The sequence below is a fragment of the Myotis lucifugus genome, unplaced genomic scaffold, assembly GCF_000147115.1.
Source record: "Myotis lucifugus unplaced genomic scaffold, Myoluc2.0 scaffold_31, whole genome shotgun sequence".
NCBI lineage: Eukaryota > Metazoa > Chordata > Mammalia > Chiroptera > Vespertilionidae > Myotis > Myotis lucifugus.
The window spans coordinates 5,122,894-5,146,892 of NW_005871079.1; positions in this window are offsets into that span (position 1 = coordinate 5,122,894).

Genomic DNA, 23,999 nt, shown 5'->3' on the forward strand with positions numbered 1-23,999 from the left:
CCTCTAAGCTTTTCCATTCCACGGTTGTTTTTCCACCCTGGTAGGAGGTTTGAAGCATGGCCTCAGTGTACCTTGGGCGGAGGCGTTAGAGACTTATTCCTACCCAGTTCCATTAAGTGCCCATGCCTTCCTTTAAAATCACAGGATCAGAAACACCGGATCTGGAATATCATTGCTTGTCAAAGTTAATGACATTTTGAGATGTTTGCCTCAATGGAAGGAGGAACTTGGGAACTAGGGGAATGCGGTAAGATAAATATGTAGTAATAATGGCTATAATGTATTCCTTGCTTATGACATTCATGGCATCATACAACATTTTGCATATGTTATTTTATTTGAATCCATACCTGTGAGGTAGTTATCATTTATCCTTCAAGTATTTTGGAGGTTAAGTAAATTAACCAACAGCACATATCAACTATACTCTTAACCTTAGCCTTCTTGAAGGTGTAGATGTTTTGTTCCTTATTATACCTGCACAATTTAGAACAATGCTTGGAACATGATGGTTCCTCAATAAATATTTATTGAATGAATAAATAAATGAAAGAATGTATTAATCAGCATGAAAGAGCTAGGATTAAAATGTGGGTCTTTCAGAATTCATGGTCTTTTCTCTTACTCTCTTTCTACCATATTCCATAGCATCCTCACAGGGTAGGAATGGCTGTCCTGGCATGGTGGCTTCCATGCTGAGCCTCCTATTGGCTTCTCTTCCTGGGAGTGAGGCTGTAGAGCCCAATGGGCAGAAGTTCGCACCTGCTAACTCTGGCTTTTGATTCTGTCTAGGGCATCTTCCAGCTACTTCCTCCTAGAAAGTGCTGAATTTGGTCACCTTTGAGTCCTCTATTGTGGGGAAATAGTAAAGTGGGCATTGTAGCACAGGGAAACAAGTTGGTGGTGAGAATAAATAGAAGAAAATGAAGTCTCAGTCCCAAACCTAGGGAACCCACAAGATGACACAAACTTTTGAAATAGGATGAACATGTATGTTCCCTTTTTCTTGTGCCACTGCTATTTATCAGCAGTTCTCTCAATTTGCTGAGAAATTGGGGGTAGGAGGAAAGGGGCAAATCACACAATGCAAATGAAGACATTAGCATTCAGATGAGGTGAATCATATTTTTTTCAAAAAGAAGATCAGGCCCCAAGTGGGCAGAAATAATAGAAATAATAGTAATCCTTGTGGTTGTGATGCCGGACACTAAATAGGTCTGAGGCTGCCTGTCACTACTTGAGCCAAATTAAGCAGAGACAGGGTTGAATCATATGAGCACTTATTCCAACACTGCTGGGAGCGTGGGGAGAGCAGGCAGTCAACTGGAAACTTGGCTCTGCCCCACCCTATATAGTCAGGGAGTAAACATTAAACAACTGTGTCCTATTCTTATTCGCTGCCCTTCCCCCGATCAGTTGAAAGAGAAAATATTAGTTGCATTGTTGATCACAGCGGTTGGTGGAAGGGAAAGGAACCTGGTGTCCACTTCCTGCCCAAGGCTTCTGTACAGAGTGGAATGTGGACATTTTTGGGAATTGGCTAAGTTTTCTTTCTAAGGCAAAAGGGAAGTGTAGCAGAGGAGAAAGTGCCAAGGCTTGTACCAGAGCACGAGGGGGCTTGGGATTCTGGCTCAGGAAATGCCATCACCACTGCAAAGGGGTGTGAGTTGTGTAAAGAAAATGAGCAGCTGCCCCCTGGAATGGAAAGTGAGGAAGTTTTGGTGCCTGAGAGAGCTGGGAAGTTCTACTCTAAGTATTGGTTTTGTGTCTTAGGATACGTCCATTAGTATGCCTGCACAGAACCTGTAACTGCTTGAGAAAGCAGTATAAAAATGTGCCCTCAAACTGCCATTGTCGTTCTTGTATGGCTCACAGGTGGATTTTACTAATACTGCTCGGTCATGGTAGCTTCCTATTTTAAAGGGCTCTTCTTACTAAATATATGTTCTGTTCTGTTATTTTCCTGCTGTTGAAGCAATGTGTATGTCAAGAAGCATGAACAAATGTTTTGCTTTTTTTAAGTTTTACAATTAAAGAAATCATTACTTAAAACATTTCTCCTTGTAATTTTGGTTGCTAGAGGACACTGCTTTAGTCACCCGTCTTGATTACTATTTTCCTCTGATAACACTGCTTCTCTGTATAATGGGAGATACATAATCATTATCTTTCTTGATATGTATTAGGTTCTAAATACTCAGTAGCTATAATGATGATGATAATGGTAACAGAGGTTCTGTGAGGCTGAAGTTTTTCAAAGAAGCAGCATTCCAACCTACTAACAGAATGGACAGGCTGCTGCTATTTGTGCAACAAATAGAGAGAGCTTTCTTCTTCAACGGCAAAATCAAAAACAGAATTGCCTTCCATAACCACTGCCCTGTTAATGACTTTCAGCACAATGGTGTTGAAAAGTTTTAGCACTTTTAGTTAACTCCATCTTTTTTTGAGATAAGTTTTTACCCTAAAATAAAATCACTATATCACCTACTTTCTTCTAGCACCTATCACCCAGTCTCACAACTTTTCTTGTTCCATCAATGACTAAAGTAAGCTTTTGCCAATTAACATTTTATATAGTCTCTGCTTACTTTCAATTTACCCTCTATTATTTGAACTTGCTTTCAATGAATTATTTTTTCTATTTGTGGAAACCACTTGGGTAGAGATAGAACACATCATAGTTTTTCCCATTAGAATTCGAATTCATGGAAATATTTTTTCATATTATGGCTTATCAGAACATCAGGGTTTACAAGAATGAGTTAAAGTCACTAAGTGAAGGGGAGATAAAAAGATTTATGTTCTGTGTGTGATATGTTCTATCAACTCCATGTGTTGAAAGCCTTTGTGAAGGGAGAAAAGCCAAAGACCATTTAGTCTGTTGACTTTTGGACATGACATAAAACAACATGATAAACTTGGACATGAACATCACACCTTTTTGTTAGTCTTCCTATCTCATTCATGTTCCAGTCATTTTCAATCCCTTGTACTGTTTCTTTCTGCTGTTCCTAACCTCTAACTGTGAGGGTCCCAGGCAGCATTGTGCTGGTTAATGTTCAACAGCTGGCTCTGTGGAAGAAAAAACTCCGGTGCGCGGTGTTTGCCAATTTTCGTGGTGCAAATATTTCCACTGTGGCTGATTTCAAGCCATTCGCATGATGTTACTGAATGGGGGCTGGGAAGAGATATGCGTAGTCAGCTCTCACTAGCAAGCTAGAGCCAGTTACAGCTCACAACTGGCCCTAGGATTTAGCAATCAGCCCCTTTCTTTATTTGTAGTTATTTCCTAGGTGATCTCACCAAATTCCATGGTTTTAAATATTATCCATATGTTGATGAATCCCAAAGTAGATTTTATGCCCAAGCTATCTCATTTGCTCATATTCATATCCAACTGACGTCTTCATCTGAACATCTCATAGGCATGTGAAATTTAACAAGAACAAAACAGAACTCTTGATTTCACCCCTGTTTGCCTCTAAAGTCTTCCATCATTTCAGTGGATGGCATCATCATTTGCCTAGTCATTCAATTCTAAGCCCTCTTTGATTCTTTCTTTCTCTCATATACCCCATGCCCAACTCATTAGCAGGTCTTATTAGCTGTGCTTTTAAATTCATTGCAAATCACACTGGTGTGCACCCACCACCTCGAGTTTCTGTGTGTAATGTAAGCATGATTTTTTTCAAGTAGTAGCATCCCAGCCTCCACTCTGTCCCTCTGCAGTCAAGTCTCTACATGGTAGGCAGAGGGAACCTTTATAATGGAAATCATATCCCCATGACTCCTTTGTTTAAAACCCACCAAACTGAGGCATTATTTACAACTAGAGGCCCAGTGCACGAATTCATGCATGGGTGGGATCTGGCTGGCCCATCCCGATGGGGAGGAGGGGCCTCGGGCAGTTGGCTGGCCGGCCGAAACCCCTATTGGGGTGAGGGGGCTGATTGGGGGTGGGGCTGGCGGGGGGAGGGGAGCTAATCAGGGCCTGGATCAGGCTGGTTGGCTGCCGCAGTGCGCATCATAGCCACTGGTCATTCTGTTTGTTCTGCCCGTTCCACCGTTCAGGTCACTGGGCTTTTATATATATATAGATAGCCAATATATGAAAGCAAACTAGGTGTCCATCAGTCAATGAATAAAATAGACACACACACACACACACACATTGGGATATTGCTTAGCAATAAAAAGGAATGAAATCTAGCAATTTGCAACAACATGAATGGAACTAGAGGCTATTATGCTAAGTAAAATAAGTCAGACAGAGAAAGACAAGTACCATAGGATTTCACTTATATGTGGAATCTGAAAATACAAAATAAATAAAACAAGACAGAAAGACCCATAGATACAGAGAACAAACTGGTGGTTGCCAAAGAGGAAGGGGTGAGGTGGGGAAATGAGTGAAAAAAATATGGTGAAGCAAAAAATAAAAGGTCAAAAGGATTAAAAACATATGCCATGCAGACAGATGTGGCTATATTAATATTGGGCAAAGTAGACTTCAACACAAGGAATATTTCAGAGATAAAGTTGGTTATTTCTGAATGATAGTCATTTCATCAAGAGGCTATAACAACCCTGAATTATATGCTCCTGATGACAGAGCTTCAAAATGCATGAAGTATAATTGGCAGAACTAAGGGAGAAATAACAAGTCCACAATCATGGCTGGAAATTTAACAGCCCTGTGTCAGTGAATTGATATAACTAAATAAATCTCAACAAGAATTTAGAAGATCAGAAAAACTGTCCAACTAACTTCGTTTTTCAGCCATTTATACAACCCTATACATAACAACTGCAGAAAACACATTCTTTTTGAGTGCATATAGAACATTCATCAAACTAGACCATATTCTTGATTCTAAAACAATTTTTAAAAGAATTGATATATATAGGATATATACTTTAAGCACACACTGATCATTTTAAATTAGAAAACAATGACAAATACGTAGGTAGAAAATCTCCCTATTTATTCATTAAGTAGCACATTCCTAAAAAAAACATGGTTCAAGAAAATCTCAAATGATATTAGAAGCTATTTCTAACTGAATGATGAAAGAAAGAAAGAAAGAAAAGCAGGCAGTGGCAAAGCTTCAGGTAGGGCTGTTGTTTTTCAGTATCACAGATCACTATCTTAAAAAACTTCAAGGGAAGTGGCCTACTAGGAACCAAGAAGCAGAAAATAAATAAATAAGTCCCCTCCCCCCCATTGACTTTTCATCACATTCGGTACAAAATTCAAACCTGGCCTGTCCCATGAGGCTCTACTACTTCACCTGGCCCTGGCTACCTCTTCAGTTTCAGCTCTTTCCCCTCTGCCATTTGCTTACCCTGCTCTAGCTGCACTGGCCTGCTTGCTATTAGCAACACACCAAGCTTGTAACCCCTCTGGATTTTTTCAGTTTTGTATCCTTTTGCATGGAAATCTCTCCCCAGAGTCCTATTCCCCATCTTCACATAATCAGCTCATTTCACTCAGGCTCTTACTCAAATGTTACCCTTTAAGTAAGTAAGTAAATAAATAAATAAATGTGTGTGTGTGTATGTGTGCGTGTGTGTGTGTTTATTGATTTCTAGATTCCTCTAAAGAGGAAAGGAGAGGGAGAGATAGGAACATCAATGGGCTGCCTCCTGCATGCCCCCTACTGGGGATCGAGCCTGAAACTCCGGGCATGTGCCCTGGCCAGGAATTAGGATTCGAACCTGGGACTTCTTGGTCCATGGGACGATGCTCATCCACTGAGGTATACCAGCTGGGCAAAATGTTACCCTCTTAGGAGAAGCCTTCCTTCACCCACATCCCAAAAGGAATCCCCTTCACCCCCACTCTACCAATGCCATCCCTCTCTATCTTCTTTCCATGCTCAATTTTTTTTAGAGCACTTCTTACTATCTGATTTGTTTTATTTACTGATTTGTCCCCATAAAGACAGGCATTTGTCTTGTTGAGTGTTGTATTACCACCACCTATAAAGATGCCTTACACATAGTAGGTGCCTAGTAAATACTTGATGAATGAAAAAATATAATGAGAAATGAAACTGTTGGCAGTGAAACGGCACCAGATGCTAGACTGGTGGAGTCAGACTGGATCTTGGTTCAGCAACCTCCATATTTGAGTTCTGACTAAGAAAGAATTCAGAACCAAGACTCAAACGATAGGAGAAAGTTTATTTAGAAAGTCACAAAGGTAGAAGAAGTGAGCCATAGGAGAAATGGGCTCAGGAAACAAGTTATAGAGGCAAAGAAGGGCCCTTGGAATTTAGGACTAAGTAAGAGAGCGACAAGGAAAATGTGCCTCGGGCAGGGAGTGAGGAAAGGCTCAGGCATGCTTAGAGGGCTGCATTGGATCCTCCCTCCTGAGGATATCTATCTGGAGGTCTTAGGGGAGGATCCCAACAGAACATTCTTCAGCTTTCCATGAGTGTCCTTTCTGGGTTGTGATCTTGACTGATTGCTCAGCACTGGGGTGATGACTCAATGCAGCTGGTCCTGATGTCAGCCACAGCATTGCTTATCTGGTTTTACCACATTTCTGGGCTTGGAGTTGAAACACAACTGAAGCCTAAATGTTATCTTTTGGGGTTAATGCTTAAGGAAGTGGTCCTGCGAGTGCCCACATGGGAGTCACATGAGGCCCCTCTTCAGCCCCTTGTTCCTTCTCCAAGGGGCTCTATTGCAGGACTAGTGAGATCCCAGGAGAGGAAAGGTCAGGGAAGGGTCTGAATCCCATGGCCAGCAAAATTAAAGGTCAGGGGGCCTAAACCACATGACCAGCAATATGCTAGGGGAGGAAGATGACCCTGGGGGCGAGGCCCTTTTCCTCCCTAGTTTTGCCCTTTGCTAGGCACCTGGGACTTTCTGCCCTGGTGAAATCGTCCTTAGCCGGTTGTCCTTGTTCTGATCATGTCTGTCTAACTGCTTACCTCAAAACCATCAACTCCCACACAGATTGCTGTCTGTAGCAAGGGTTGTAACCTTTCTCTGGAAAGTAACTATTTTAGACTTTGTGGCCACACAGTCTGTATCACAATTACTTAACTTTGCATTTGTAATATGAGAGCAACCATACTATAGTCACTTAAGAGAATGAACTTGGCCATGTTCTAATAAAACAATATTTACAACACACACACACACACACACACACACACACACACACACACAACAAAACAAAAACAACACAGGCCCTAAGCCAGATTTGGCCTTTGGAATGAAGTTTGCAGACTCTGGTCTAGATGACCATGACTGCACTATTCTGTTATCTTCATTAAGATGACCTTTCTGTTCCAGGAAATTCTTGTTCAAGATAATAAAAATTGCAAACAACAGTGGAAAATTCTCACTGAATGAACATCAAACTGTTCAACTTAAAAAAAATTTGTTTGTATTAATTTTTAGAGAGAAAAGAAGGGAGAGGGAGAGAGAAACATAGGTGTGAGGAAAAACATCGATTGGCTACCTCTTGTAAGCCCCCTACCAGGGATCGAGCCCACAACCCAGGAATCGAATTGGCAATCTTTCAGTGCACAGGACTATACCCAATTAATAGCTGGTATGCCACCCAAGACCAGACTGTTCAACTTTTCATTAAATAGCATCAAGTGATATTTTGTCTCCAAGACTCCTCAAAACTTACTGCAAAATCTTCAATTTGCTGTGTCCACCAATCCTAAATGATTATATCACAATCCTGTATTGAAAGACCTGCCTTTAACCCCAAACCTCATAAATACCCCAATCTGGCTCTCAGAGATGCTGCTAGGACTCTATCAAGGTGATAATGTTCCCGAGTGCAATAAGCAATATTCTGAGTTCTTTGCTGGTTTTTCCAAGGAGTCAATCATAATGAAAGATAACCCCAGAGGAGGTTATCATATTGTTTCTGCTACATGTTGCTTCTGCTATCGTCATGCCTTGGCCCGAAATCAAAGGAAATATTCATTAATTCTCTCATTCGACAAATGTGTATGGAGATCTTGTTACACATCTGCCCTCATACCAGTCAGTCTTGATATGAGGGCATAAGTACAAATTAGACAACTTTCTCTAGGTAAACATAATAGAAAAAGGCAATCTTTCCCCCACTGCTAAATAACTTTTGTGTCTACTTTTTTGAACTTGAAAAAATTGTGTCCCCGGAGATTTTGACAGGGAAAGAAAAATACACTCCTGAAAAACAAGGACTTCTTGGTTTGCCCTAAGTTTTTTATATCTCTTTTTCTCCAGTCTCTGAAGTTCGCTGATCTGGGCGTCTGCGAGTCACAGTGCATATGGCCAAGAGCTCTCTGGAGGAATGCCAGGCACGGCTGAAACATCAACTTTCTGACTACTTGGGGGGAAAGCAGCCCTCACTGCCATCATCGTTCATAAAAACTCTGGAATTTATTTGCACAAAGAGCTCATTGAGAGCTGACAGTTCTGCTACAGCCATTCCTTTATTCCCATAAAGGAAGCGTCAGAAAACCCAGCCGCCCTGGTTTTGCCATTTCTGCAAACCCAGTGTTTGAAAGTCTGTGCCTTGTGGGTAATCAGCAGGCCTGGCTTCCCACATGGGGGAAGGCCTGGGGACAGACTTGAGTCAGGGCCTAACTCTGCCAATTGAGGCAAGTCTCTGAGCCGCCCAGGGCCTCCATGCCCTCAGGTTGGAAATGCACATGGGGAAAAAGGAGCACCTCTCCTAGAGGAAGCTTGTGTTAATTAGCTGAGAAAATGGAGATTAAATTGTGTAAATCTGGAATCTTTTCACAAATGTCAGTCATTTTGTCATCAAGGCAGTGTTTGGAGCTGTCATTTTAGCAGTTCTGCAAAAGATCCCTTCTTCCCCCCAAATCTTCCCCATATTGCCAGGATTTCTGTTAATAGGAAAGCAAGCTTTATTTGCTCCCTTCTCATTCGTAGTCTTTTAAAATTGCAGGCACTTCCTACAAGGCACAATACATCAAAGTAACCCATACTAAAATACACGCAGCTGCTCAAATGCTTTCTTTCTCCCAGAAAGGATCAGGTGGCTAAGGACAGATAATGACGAGTTACAAAACACTTGGGAAAAGTCATTTTAAAAAAGAAGAAATGGCCCCTGAATAATAGAATTGTAAAAGTCACTCAGATTATAAGGATCAGTGGTTTGAGTTTTTTTTTTTTTTTAAGTAATTTATTTCTTATATTTTTGGTTAATCCTCATCCAACGATATTTTCCCACTGATTTTTAGAGAGAGTGGGAGGAGAAGAGACAAAAACACGAATGTGAGCCAGGACTGAGGCATATGCCCCAGACCGGGATCCAACCTGGGACCCTTCAGTCCACAGGCTGACACGAGGCTGACACGCTATCCACTGAGCAAACCGGCCAGGGCTAAAGTGAATCTTAGGCAGGTTCCTTTTCTGTAACACAGAAAAAAACAGAAAGCTTCTCACTCACCATCACAGCCTCATGCTGATGTCTCCACAACCCACAGGCCGGTGGAATTCCGGGCTCCGAGGAACGGCGTTTGTGAACCTCTGGGGTGTAGCCTCTACCTAACATAGTGAAGGCCACGGCCTCCCAGACGAGAGATGGAAATGTCGTTGACTCTTGAACACCACAGGTTTGAAGTGCGCGGGTCCACTTATACCCTGACTTTCCCTACAGTAGCTCTTGTCCACCAGTTGTAGCCGTGGGTTTCGCACCTGCAGATTCAACGAACCTGCAGATAGAAAACAGTATTTTTGCATTCCCAAGCACAGATTCCCAACCTCTGCAGAAAATACTGTTTTCAGGTCCGTGGTTGGTTGAATTTGCCGATGCCAAGGGCCAGCTATAGTTAAGTTTTTTGGGGAGTTGAAAGTTATACTCAGATTTTCGACTGGGGTGGTGTTGCTGGCCCTAACCCCCAAGTTGGTCAGGGTTAGCTGTGCAGCCACTCTCCTCATTAGTGCTCGCAAACCTACAGAAGAACAAAATAAACAGCAGCAGCATTTGAAATCTTACCATATGCCTGGCTCTCGACTAAATTCTGCGCATTCTCTGATGGAGTCTCCAGAACAACCCTGTGAAGCAGATACCATTTTCCTTCCCATTTTACAAATGAGGAAACTGAGGCTTAGAGGGGATAAACATCGTGGTAAGAGACTCCATCCTCTATTTCCTCTCATGATATTGCTTCCCTGGAGAAAACGTTTTGTCTCTTTCTGGCTCTTAACACCACAAATGTCATCTAGCATTTGTGTCAATTCTAGATTTGAATAGAGTTTTGGCTGCAATACACATTGACTTCTGTCAGGACTTATAGTTTAGAAGAAAGAGAAAGAGTTTGAATTAAGATAGAAAGTTCTTTCATGGGTGTAACAAGTAAGCGAGTATACCGTCTCAGGCACAAGATGAGGTTCTATTTCCCTCCTGTGTTGCCAACTCTGGAGAGAAATAGAACCTCCTTATTTATTCTTTTCAGATTTAGCACAGCTTACTGAATCAAAGAGGAGGGGAAAAGTTGACATACTGCAACAAACAAAATACCCCACCTTCAAATCTGAAATTCAGATGGGAGAATTACTCTGCGAAGCAAAATGGCATTTGGGCCCATTAAAAAACACACACACCCACAACTTAGCTCATTGTGGAAACTTTTAAGTGATCTCCAGCAGAAAGAGAAGGGGGGAAAAAAACAAATGAATCAAAACATTCTTATTTTTTTTTCAGTTTCAACAGCGTCAGAGGAAGAAGTGAAAAATATTTGATTCACCGGCAGGAGCAGATAACCATTTTCACATTAGTCACCAACAAAGCCATCATTCATTTGGTTCTGACAGCTATGGGCTTATAAAAGTAATAATATTTTAGAGAGCTCTGAAAATTCTGCCCAGCGAGGAGCTAGCCTCCCTTAGAGATAGAAAGATGGGAAAATGGAGCAGCTGACAGCAGGCAGTTCATGCTGGTTTTAATGGTGTCGTCTCATTCCCGCCCGTTTGCAAGAGCTCTTTGTATGTTAGAAACTAACACTTAACTTGGCTTTGGCATTACAACATTTTTGAACCGCATTGCTTTGTCAGTGGATTTTTACCTGGCACGTTTTCCAAATACGGGTTTTTCATTTGTTTATGTTCAAATATGTCTTTTTAAAAGTAGCTTTTGGGATTCCCGTCTCAGTTAAGATGGTATTTCTCATCTCTGCATTATATATGCCCTAGGTTTTTACACAGTTTTTAAAAATTTGCCTCTGAGCCATCATTCTTTATGCAATTTATACCACTTTGTATTTTGTGAGATGTGTATACTTTCATTTTCTTTTTGTGACTTGATAGTTATGTTAGCATTATTTATTAAATAACCTTTTCTTATCTCCTTGAGACAGCGGGGCTCAATTATGTACTTTTGTTTTGTTAATTAGTTTGGGATTTCTTTTAAGTCAATGTTTAGTCATAATGATGATGGTGAATAACCCTGTGTAGTTTCTGTTTAATTAAAATTATAGCATTTTGTATTTTTTTAAATTTATTTATTTATTTATTTTTATTTTGTTGGTTAATCCTCACCAGAAGATATTTTTCCATTGATTTTTTAGGAAGAGTGGAAGAGAGAGGGACAAACAGAGAAAAACATCGATGGGAGAGAAACACATTGATCGGCTGCCTCCTGCACGCGCCCCGACCAGGGCCTGGGCTGGGGAGGAGTCTGCAATCAAGGTATGTTCCCTTTGACCTGAATCGAACCCGGGACCCTTTGGTCCACAGGCCGATGCTCTATCCACTGAGCCAAACAGGTTAGGGCTGTAGCAGTTTGTGTTTTAGGATATTTTTCTGCCACTGGTTTGGTAAATCACCTTTATTATATAGATATAGATATAGATATAGATATAGATATAGATATAGATTAAATAATATTTTAAATTCTTATTTTACTCACTAGGAATGGCTGCCTATTTACTAAAGAAGTTTTAAACACCTAAGGATACGATCTGTGGTTTTTCTCTTTCAGAGGACTGATGTAATAGATTGTGTTGTGATACTTCCTGGTACTGAACCACCCTTGACTTCATGGAATAAGTCATGGTCTGTTTTTTTGGATACATGAGTAGATTCTACTTGTCAGTGTCTTAGCTAGATTTCTTAAATCTATAGTCATGAGATTGTCTATAATTTTAAAGTTTGTCTTTCTTTTATCAGCTTGGATTAAGTTTGTTTTGACTTTATAAAATGAATTAGGTCCCCCCCTCATCCTTTTCTATAGCTTGTAATCGTTTAAATAAAAGTATATTAGTCCCCCCACTTACCCAAGGTTTCGCTTTCTGCAGTTTCTGTTACCTGGGGTCAACTGCGGCCCAAAAATATTAAGTAAGAAATTCCAGAAAAACACAATTCCTGTTTTACATTGCACATCATTCTGAGTATCGTGATGGAATCTCACACCGTCTAGCTCCGTCCCACCCAGGATGTGAGTCCAGCGTCTCCACACTCTGTACGGCCTTAGTCACATAGTAGCCCTCTCGGGTGTCAGATCAACTGTCCTTGTGCTCAAGTAACACACTGCTTGTGTTCAAGTGACCCTTATTTCACTTAATAATGGCCCCAAATAACTTTCATTACCGTATATTGTTATAATTATCCTATTTTATTGTTAGTTATGGTTGTTACTGTCTTATTATGCCTAATTTCTAAATCAAACTTTATCATATGTTTGTATGTCTAGGAAAAAGCATATATTTCAGTATTATCCACAGTTTCAGGCATCTACTGAGGGTCTTGGAGTATATCCACCCCTGTGGATCTGTGGGTAACAGGAGACTACTGTAATATGATCAGTCCTTTAAAGGTAAATAAAATTTAGCTAGAAATTCATGCCTGGTGATTTTTCAAACATTTCTATTTCCTTCCTCCTTCCCACCTTTAAACACCTAGATTTTTCTGATATCATTTAGTGTTTTAATTCTAGATTGATATTTGAAATATTCTTATAATATAAATCTTCAATTATTTCCCCGAAACTATTTTTTATTGTTTTCAGAGAGGAAGGGAGAGGGAGATAGAAACATCAACAATGAGAGAGAATCATTGATCTATTGCCTCCTGCATGCCCCACACTGGGGATAGAGCTGACAACCCAGGCATGTGCCCTGACCAAGAATCTAACTGTGACCTCCTGGTTCATAGGTAGATAAATGCTATACCACTGAGCCACGCCAGCCAGGCTAAATCTTCCATCTCAAGAGTCCTCATTTAACTTACCTTATCTATCTGTAGTCAGAATGTTTCTGTCTATGCACTATCTATACATGTATAAAAATTAATTCTTATCAATGATTCCTCTTTTTTTATCTTTTCCCATATTTAGATTTATATTCTAACTTATTTGATATTTGATTAGTCTTTTTGTGAGTATTTTCCTCAAAAGGAATACATCATAGATATACTCTCTGAAATCTTGCATATCCTCCCTCATAAATACCTCCTTTTACTCTCACAAACTAATGAAATGATGCATGGGTATGGAATTGCTTTCAGTATTATGTAATGATGTTTCACTGCTTTCTGGCTTCCAGTGCTGTGGTCTGAGGCGATGCCTGTGGTCTGATGTGATTCTTTTCCCATCGCAGATAACTTATTCATTCTGTCTGAACACTTACAAGATCGCCTCTTTATTCTTAGAGTTTAAAACTTTTATTGGGATAGGGCTAAGCATGTGTTTTTTCCCAACAGTACTGCTTTTTCCTGATGACTATGACATTGAGCACATCTTCATGTGTGTATTGGCTATTTGTCTGTCTTATTGGAGAAATGTTTATTCAAATGGCATGCCTATTTTTTAATTGGGTTGTTTGCCTCTTTATTGTGGCTATTGATTGTCATGTGCTTTTGTTGCTTCTTTGAATTCATGGCTCTCAGCATTTTCCGGATTTCTTCTTTCATCAATGATCTCAACCTTTATAAAGGGCATGCACAGCAAACAATGAGGTTGCACATAGGTAAGAGTTAAAAATTATGATCACCAAACCAATACATTCTTTGTGTTCTACCAGCAGCTGGGGAAAGGAATGAGGGAAGATATCTGAGGTTGAGAAGTGAGGATGAAAAAGTAGAGAAGGCTGACAGAAGGCAGCCCGGGAGACAGGAGGAGCATCCGCTCCAGAAAGAGGGAAGTTTCTAGACTGCTAGAGGTTAGCTGTCTTTTTTTGTGGTTTCTCTTCACAGAATCTAGAAGAGACATTTAAAAGAGTTTTGAGTTCTCCTATGTCTTCTTTTAGAACCATGCCTAAACAATATGTATCAGAGTAATGCTAGCTGCTGTTACAAAGACAAGGTAAGTAATCACTCAAACACAATATAAGCTTTCTTATTCATTAACAATTCAAGATGGGGTTGCTGGCTGTCAGGGAAAGGTTGCCCTGTAGGATTTAATCAAGTGGTGTCTCTGCCATTTAAAAAATACTACTTCTAAAGCCACACTGAGGTGGAGTGTTGCCATGTCAGTGAGCCCACAGGAGAGAGAACCTGGGGAGTTGGGCATAGTCAGTGGCACACGTGGCTTCTGCTCACACCCTACTGCCAGCACTCAGGTCACCCAGCTGTGTGCTGAGAACGAAAAGGCAAGCAATTTTGTTAAACAGCTGGCTGATTCTGCCACACTGACCACTGAAAAAGACACCTACCAAAGCTTTCCTCGAGCAGCTCTTTAGGAGCAGCCAATAACTGTAATTATGACGATGCTTTAAAAACACAGAAAAGTGACACCTGGCTGGTGTCGCTCAGTGGTTGAGCATGGACCCATGAACCAGGAGGTTACAGTTCGATTCCCAGTCAGGGCACATGCCCAGGTTGCAGGCTGGATCCTCAGTAGGGGGCATGCAGGAGGCAGCTGATTGATGATTCTCATCATTGATGTTTCTATCTCTCTCCCTCTCTCTCTTAAATCAATAAAAACATATCAAAAAACATGAAAGAGTGCTTATAATTCAAACAGGCATTTACTAAATACATAAAATGTGCAATGTCCTGTGCTAAGTACTTTACATCCATTATCTTACTCAGTCCTCTCATAAACCCTAAGACAAGGGAATATATTGACCCTGTTTGATGCAGGAGAAAAGTGAGGCTGATAACAGCTTAGGAAATAGCTCAAAGTCCCCGAGACGGCAGGGGCCAGATGTAGAACTTGGCTGGTCAACTTTCAAGCCTGTGTGTAACCTCTATGCTACACTCAGAAAACAACTGCATGCTAGGGTTACAGCTGTTTAAAAAGGAGGCACATAGAAAACTCAGAGGAGCACAGACAGCTCATACTAGTCATTGTGGCGGCTGGTGCACTCTTTGTCTTCCTGTTGTCCAAAACTCTGTTTGAAGAAAGTTTTTCCGAGTTCAAAGCTTTTCATTGGGCTGCCATTCTTCTTTAAATGAAAGGAAGAGACTTATTTTACCAATTAAAAGGTGGTATTTATACAAACAAGAAAAACACCTTCTGGATAATAATGGGATGGGGAATGTGACCCTTTCCTTTTTCTGGAACTTGCTTTTGCAAAGTCTCTCTGGGGCTTGCCTGTGGTTATGGAATTTATAAAAGCCTTTTGGTTGCTTTGTTTGGGATGGGTGTGGCTTTACCTTGTTGTCCACCTGAAGGGGTAACTTCCTGCAAAAAGCATTCGGTTTGCTGGGAAAGGGATCCATGTGGGATTCATATCACTTAACGTTTTCCTGTCATCATTGCAGCTTCTGATGTAGTCTTTTTTCTTTCTTTTCTGTTGCTATTGCCCTTCTTAAAGCTGACAACTAGTTTTGTTTTACAATGAATTTTATTTTGAACAATCTCAATCTTACAGAAACTGCAAAAAACAGTACAAATTTGATAGTACGTTAACTACACGATGCAATATCCCCACTCCTCCCTATAAGTCAGCGGGTATTTCCTCAAAGTAAGGACAATACACTCATTAACATCTGCAAATTCACATCATTACATTTCAACTGTCTACTCCTCAGACCCCATTCAAGTTTTAGCACTCGTCCAAGGAGTCCAATGTAGCAAAAGGATATACTTTAGCATCCCTTGTTATATTTAATTGTCAATCACTTCAGTCTCCCCGAGTCTGCAACAGTTAGATCATCAGTCTTCCCTTGACTTTTCGGACTTCGATGCTTTTGAAGATTACAGGCCTGTTATTTTATAGACATCACTCACTTTGAGTTTATCTAATATAAGATTTAATTTATGCATCTTTAACAGGAACTGATCCTTTATTCTTCTTGTTGCATCCTATCAGGAGTACACGACTTCAACTTTTCCCATTACTGATGATGCTCACTTTGATCACTTCATTATGGTGGTATCTGCCATCCTTCCACTAGGACATTACTCTTCTCCCTGCTGTAACTAATACATATTTTGTGGGGGAGAGCCTATGTAAATATCCCATTCTCTCTTAAAACTTTCAATTTATCCATACATTTATGTGGCTAAGGACTCATGGTTTTCAATTTTATTGAAGAAGTTATATCCATTATAATGACAGCTTATTCTGATGTGGAAGCTGGCTTCTGTGTCCATTTGCTATGTCCCTATCAATTCCTTGCTTCATCAAAAAGTCCATCCTGTGTATTCCCTGCCTCAGCCTTGTAATCAGCCATTTTCCCAAGAAATGCGGAATGGTATCAAGAATATGGAATCTGGGCTGTGTTGATTGCTATACAACATTGTGGTATATATGTAAGTATATAGCTATATACAAATTTACAGAGCATATACATATGTAAATACATACATACATATATTTTCATCTATATTTCTTTTTATATCTATCTATATATGTTGAAAGCCATGAGTTCACCCCAAATATATCCAATGCCTTTCCAACACCACAACATTTATTCTAGTTTTCTCCTTTTCTACATTTGTAACGCCTAACTCCAACAGTAAGAAATTTGGCTCCCAATCTCCTTGAATCTCCTTGTTTGCTCAGTTGTCAAGTATGTAACCAATCTCTAGTCATGGCCACTACCCCTGCCCCCTGCATATGTAATTCTCACCCTGCCCTGGCCCTGACCTGACATCACCAGCATGTGGAAGATGTTCTCACCCTGCTTAGACTCTGCCACCTTCTCCTGCATGGATGCCCTCCTCATCCCACTGGGGTGTGGTTTTCCCCACACAGAACCAGCAATCTGTGCAGTTGCCCTTTATGATCTCTTGCACTTTGACCCCCTCAAGAGGCCCTCCTGCTGTGGCAATGCCATCCTCACCTGTATCTCCCACTCAATCCTTCTCCCCACATCAATTCTAAGCTCCTGTTTTTGTGTGTGTCCTGAAGAGGAGCAGAATTTGTCACTCTAAAATATGTCTCTTTGACATGAGGATTATCTTAGGCTGGTGAAGCCGCCCTAAATCATCACCACGACACACCCGAGTCAACGCCTAAGGTTTTGTGCTTCTGATCAAGTCTGTTTTGGAGGCCATCTCTGGGCACAGAGTTAAAGATCAAAAGCATTAGCGGACAGGGCACCAGGCTAGGAGGCAGGGGGCCTGGCATCCAGTCCTGGCCCTGCACTTTGCCAGCGGTGTGAAGCCTGTTGTTCTACCTCTAGTCCTGTGTATGAATGGGATGATGAGTAAATAAAATAAGTAAGATGTCTGATAAGAGCTCCTTTATAAAATAGAGATAGTTGTTATGAAGATGAAGTGAGGAAAGGCATTCTGAAATGCTTTGAAAACTACAAAAACCTATGCAAATATGACATTTTCATAAGAAACATATTTTATCAGGAAATATTAATGGAATAAAAAATTTTGGTAGGACAATCCTAACTTCATTATGGCTTACGAAGTTGATGTGACTGAAATATAGCCAATACACAGAGCTGCACATGTGTCCTGGGAAAATCAAATGTGGGTGCCTGGCGGGGGTGGGGCGCACATGCTGGATCTGGCTGAAACCAGAAGCCTGTACGTGTATGGGGAGCACTTTGAAGAACTTCCGATTTAATTCAATTTGCCAATGTATGGATCGTTTTACGATGTAAACTTTGCAAGAGCGAGATTCTTCCTTCAATGATAACCCCATTACCAACTTTACTTCTTAGTCTCCTCTGTAGAAACTTCCTCTGTGTACTGACACCAAGGTAGCAGCTTCTAGGACTTCCTTTTTCATTACTGTCTACTGTCAAGAGACATGTGTTATCTACTTGAATTATCCCCTACTTCAACAAAGAACCCAACCAAAAGGAATCTCTGAGTCTGAAAATTCCTTGCTTCTCAAGGCTTCTTAAATTTAAGAAACTTTCTTTTATTTTTGTTTGTTTAATATATTTTTTATTGTTGATAGTATCACAGATATCTCCCATTCACCACCCTATTGCCCGTGTCCATGGGCCATGCATATAGGTATATAATGTCTTTGGCTTATCACTAAGAAGCTTTCTTATATATTATGAATAAAATCTCATCTTGGCATTTTTAATAAGAGATTCTAATAGATATTTAGATTGCTTTTCATTTACTCTTGGATGCTAGAATAATTAATTACTAAGCTCATTCAAACCAAAGAAGTCCGTGAGGCCACCAGCCCGATATGGATTACACATAAAGATTGGACTCTAATGTTGTTCTTCATCGGAGAGACTTAGGCTTCATTTTTAAAAGACTTCAGGGAAAAAAATGCAGCACCTTTTCAAAAGAAAAGGGAGGTTAAAAGTTGGGGAAGGCAGAGTTAAGAAATCCCCACGCTAGAGAAAGCTAAAGGCAGTGTGAACATTGCAAGGAAGTGGTCAGTTCTAGCAGACAGTGGGGCAATGAGGTCGAAAGGAGTTAGAAACCACTGACTCATGGCTTCCTCTTACATGTGGCTTGCTCTGAGGGCCTTCACAAATTCCTCAGTACTTCTGGGGCAGGTGGTGACAGCAAGGGCTTTCTCAGCCCAATGGTACTTGGGAGATACAAGGCAGATAACAAAGCTGGGCTAACGAATGGGAGGAAGAACAGGCTCCCTGCAGCAAGCATGTCAAACTCAGAGGCTAACACAGGCCAAATAAACAAGGTTTAAGTTCATGTGGGCCACAAAAAAACCAAAAGCTTCAATATTCATAGAAACGTAGGTTTATTTCCATAGGGACATGCTGAATACAAAGGGCTGAATAAATGAGCAAATCGTTAACATAAAATAATAGGGCATTTTAACAAAAATTAATATTTTTCTTGAACATTAAACTATCAGACACTGAATAACTGCACAAATTAATAAGCGTAACGCAAATAAACCTATTTTTCTTGTTCTCCGAAAGTGAAATATTTCCTGTTGTGCACACCGAACAAGTCAATACTAAACTAATGATGTGGCAATTGGCTGCTAAACTATTCGCTGCTGGTATTAGTGGAGAGAAATGGTGCGCCTGCGCTTAAGGTGCGGAAGGGAAACGAATGTAACACGATTATAGTAATCAGTCATTAGCAAATGTTGTAGTTCATTATTAATAATTATGTATAACAGAATAGTGTAAAAATTAAGTTATGAAATTTGATGAAAACGTTTCTTACATACCGCTATATTGGCTGGGCCGCAGAAATATTGGTTGTGGGCTGCGAGTCTGACATGCTTGCCCTATAGAGTGACCCACAGGGCATCACCGTGTAGCAAGGTTGTTGTTTTTAGAAATGACAATCTCTATTTATGCCTGCTTCTGCATGGAAGTAATATTGTGCCGCAATAATACTAAACACACAGAAAAAACTGCATGCATGTGTGTGCTTCACTACACAGAAAGTTACGGTACTGGGCGAGGCTGTAAAGTTAAGACCCGGCAACACTTTGAACACACAGAAGGTGCCACTCACCCAGTCAGGTGCTGGGACAGAGACTAAATCCAGCCCCTATTATCCAAGGAGGTATAGGCTAAGGGAGAAGTCAGGTAAGAGGGAAAATCCTTATTGTGCAGCGGGAAAGAGTGTGCACAGCAGGCAAAGGTGCCCAAGCAACCCTACAGAGGCAGGCAGGAGGGACGAGAGGAAATATTTGCCGAGGGCCGTCCAAGTGCAGTAGAAGGAAGGGCATCTCAGCAAAGAGAGTGGAGAAGGGGCCACATGCAGGAAACCAAAACTATCCTGAGGTGGCTGGAGTGAAGGGTGTGAAGGGGAAAGTGTGCAGGAATGAGGCTGGAGGAAAGCATGGGCCTGGCTTATGCCAAGGAGATGGGACGATTTTCTGTTTCAGTTAGAACACCTTTGTTATAAGCTACATAAATTGCCTGGCTAAGTAGATCAAAAAGGATATTTTTGCTGGGAGAATATGGTGCAGTTCAGAAGATTCAAGAGAAGCCAGAGAATTAGATTGAGAATGCATGAGGAAGCTAAAGGAAGCCACGGAAGCAGGAATTTCACATCAGTCTCGTCCTGGCTGCTGGAAAACTCTGTTTCTTCTTTCTATACATTTAGCTCAACATGCACAGTCCCAGGCAGAACTTGGATTGGATGAGCCCTGCACTGTCTGAGAGCAGGAAGAGGAGGGATCTTGAGCAAGGATCCTCCAGAGACACTTTGACTCTCTTCCTGGGAGAGCCAGCACCTGGTTGAATAAAACTGGATTTTGGCCATGGTCAGCACTTATGAAGAGACAGTTCTCAGACTCAGGGAAAGGCATCACGAGTATTGGGCTGAAAGGCCCCTTGTCCATCTGCTAAGGGTTTCTCAACCTCGGCACTATTGACATTTGGGGTAGGATAATGTTTTGTGTGGAGAGCTTGTGCATTGTAAGATGTTTGGCAGCATCCTGATCTCTACCAAGTTGATGCCAGTGGAGTGCTCCCTCTCTCTTCCCCATATCCTGGAATGGGGGTGGCGCAAAATCACCCCACATTAGGAATTGTAGGGCTGGCTTATATCTAGGGGTCCTCTGAATGCTCAGTATTCCTGGTTTAGTCTAAGTAACCATTCCCTTAAGGACTTGGTTGGCCTTGAGGTAGACTCAATTTAGTACTCTGCTTCCTGAGTAGATCCTATACTATTAACACAAAATATTTTAACGTTTAAATATGACAGTTTCTAAACATCCTCAAGTTCAGGTAAAACTTGCCTCTCCAGTGGTCTGGACACTCAAAGGTGATACCTGAATAGATGATTGAACAAATGAATGCCAAAGAGAGAAAGATATATGTAATTTTATTCTGTCTGCCCAGTGGCTTAGTTCTTTCTTTTTGCTCCACCCCAACCCAATGTCCATTCTTTTTTCCCCCCTTTCTTCCTTTGTGATTTTTTTTGAGGCATCACCTCCTCCTCTTCCATAGATCATGCAGTCATGGCGGGACTGTAAACCAGGTCCTGCTCTTTTTTTTTTTTTTTTTTTTTAAATTATAATGTATTATCTTTTTTTTTTTTTAATATATTTTATTGATTTTTTACAGAGAGGAAGGGAGAGAGATAGAGAGTCAGAAACATCGATGAGAGAGAAACATCGATCAGCTGCCTCCTGCACATCTCCCACCGGGGATGTGCCCGCAACCCAGGTACATGCCCTTGACCGGAATCGAACCCGGGACCCCTCAGTCCGCAGGCCGACGCTCTATCCACTGAGCCAAACCGGTTTCGGCAGGTCCTGCTCTCTTACTAAGGAAGCCCAAAGTCCCTGGTGTGTGTGTGCTTTTTTTTGGTCTCCTCCTCCTCCTTCTTCTTCTATTGCCATACTAGTGGCATGTCACTGAAGCTTAACCAGCTAGAATTTTTCTCTAGTACTTTGAGTGCTCAAAGGGCAAAGAAAAGAAAAGGCGAGGAGGGGTAGGGAAGAGGAATGGATAATTGCGGAAGGTTTGCTTCCAAAGGGATTTAGGCAGCATCTTCCCCATCGCCCTCACTGCCTTGAAGAGGCAGATGGTGCCAGCATCCTGAGGTGACTTTCCCAGTGCTAAGGAAAGAGTGGGGCAGATGGGGCTTTTGGAGGAGAAAAGAGAGGAAAAAAGAAATTGAGATGGGCAGAGTAGGGAGAGGGAAACCAGGCAAGAAGGGACAGAAGGTGTTGCTCATGAAAGGCAGTGGTTCTACCTATTCACGACCAGAACTGGAGCTTTCTGGCCAGACCTCTGGGTTCTCCAGGAAGTGAGTCACCTGGGGCCTTGCCAACTCACTGATGTTTCTTTCATTATGTCCTTTGGAAGTATATGAGGCTGGACTTCTGGGCAATAGCTTCCTCTTTAAAACAATAACAACTATGATTACTGCTACTTGTTATTAAGCTCTATTTGCCCTGGGCTATTAGGCTATTGCATATCTTTTCTCATTCGTTGATTTCTCCCAGAAAGCCAACGAGATAGGTGGTAGCATTGTCCCTGTTTTAAAGATGAACATATTGAGGTTCAGAGATGTCATCTTGCCCAAGGGCAGAAATGGGATTTGAACTGCGGTCTAACTGCAAGGCCTCTGACGGCAGACAGTGGGGATTTTCCAGCCTAGAGCCTCCTAGCTCCAGGCCCTGGAGAAATGGAGGAGAGGATGAGAGCTCCCCATATCCTAGTCCAGCTCAGACCCACTCAGATTTCTACACCTTCAGCAAGACTTGACCTTTTGAACCTGATTTTGATCTGGCGTTGGAAATGCAGAGCTGTCTCCTGATGAAACCATCCCACTCTCCATCTGGTGAATTAACTCACTTTTCATCTCCTCCTCCCTCCCTTGGCCTATGGGTCAGCAGGCTACTTGATAGCACCTTGGCCGGAGAATCAATGGATAAGGAAAGGAAAAGGAGGAAAACTTAGCTCAACTCTTGTTACCTGAGGCGGCAGCTGAAACCAACGCCCACAAAGGGGGTTTTGTATTTCCCATGAATTTAAAATGTCCCTGTCAGTCACGCTACCAAACGTCCTGAGTTGGTGATCCACAGGAGAATGCAGTCATTGTGCAAGCAGCACAATTTATAAGGAAATACTTCACAGCACACAGTTATGCAGTAAAAACTCGCCCCCAAAGAGCTAATTACTGAGGTGTTTCTTTGTTGCCCTTGCCTTAGTTGTGGGGAGGGGAAGGAGAGGAGCTGCTGAAAAGCCCAAGACTTTCAGGAGGTCCCAGTCATTCCCCCCCTTTCTCTGTTGGTCCCAGTCATGCCCCCCCTCTCTCTGTGTGTCCAAGTCATGCCCCCCCTCTCTCTGTGTGTCCAAGTCACGCCCCCCCTCTCTCTGTGTGTCCAAGTCATGCCCCCACTCTGTTGGTTATAGTCACGCCCCTATTCTCTCTGTGTGTCCAAGTCATGCCCCCACTTTCTCTGTGGGTTCCAGTCATGCCCCCAAGTCTCTCTATGGTCCCAGTAATGTACCCTATTCACTCTGTGGGTCCAAGTCGTGCCCTCTATTCTCTCTGTGAGTTCTAATCATGTCCCCCAGTTTCTTTGTGGGTCCAAGTCTTGTCCCTACACTTCCTCTATGCTGCTTCCTCATTCTCCATTGAAAGCTGTTTTTGTTTTTGTTTTTTTCCCTGTCAGTCATTTCTAGTCCTGGTCAGGGAACATCTGGTTTTAAAATGGAGATGTCTGTATGTCAGAAGAGTTCTGACAAATTACAAGCAGCTACTGAGCTAATATTGGCTTCTGACAAGGTTGCTCATTGGGGGATGCTTTCTGGGGGGCTTGACCATGAAGCTTTGGAGAAAAAGGAGGCCATTCCCACCAAAGGAGTAACTGGTGTCTTTTCAAAACCCATTTCTTCTTATTTTTTTAAAATTTCTTTGTCTTGTCTCTTCTTTTCTTTTCCTTTTTTTATGCCTCCCACACAGAAGGAGGGGAGCCACTATTGTGTAAAAAATACCGTATCGGCTGGCAACATTGGGGTGCAAGTGGAAGGGCGATTCTGTTCTGGATGAAAAATGATCCTATTTATTTCTGAGGTTGAAAGTGAAACAAGAAGAAGGTGAAGTTTCTTCATTCTGATTTAACTTCTTTTCTCAAGTTATTATTCTTGGGAATGTCAAAGAGAATTACATTTTTCACTCTTTTCTCTCCTTCCCCTCCTCTTCTTTTTTTGTAAAGATTTTCGGGGAGGGGTGTTTATTATCA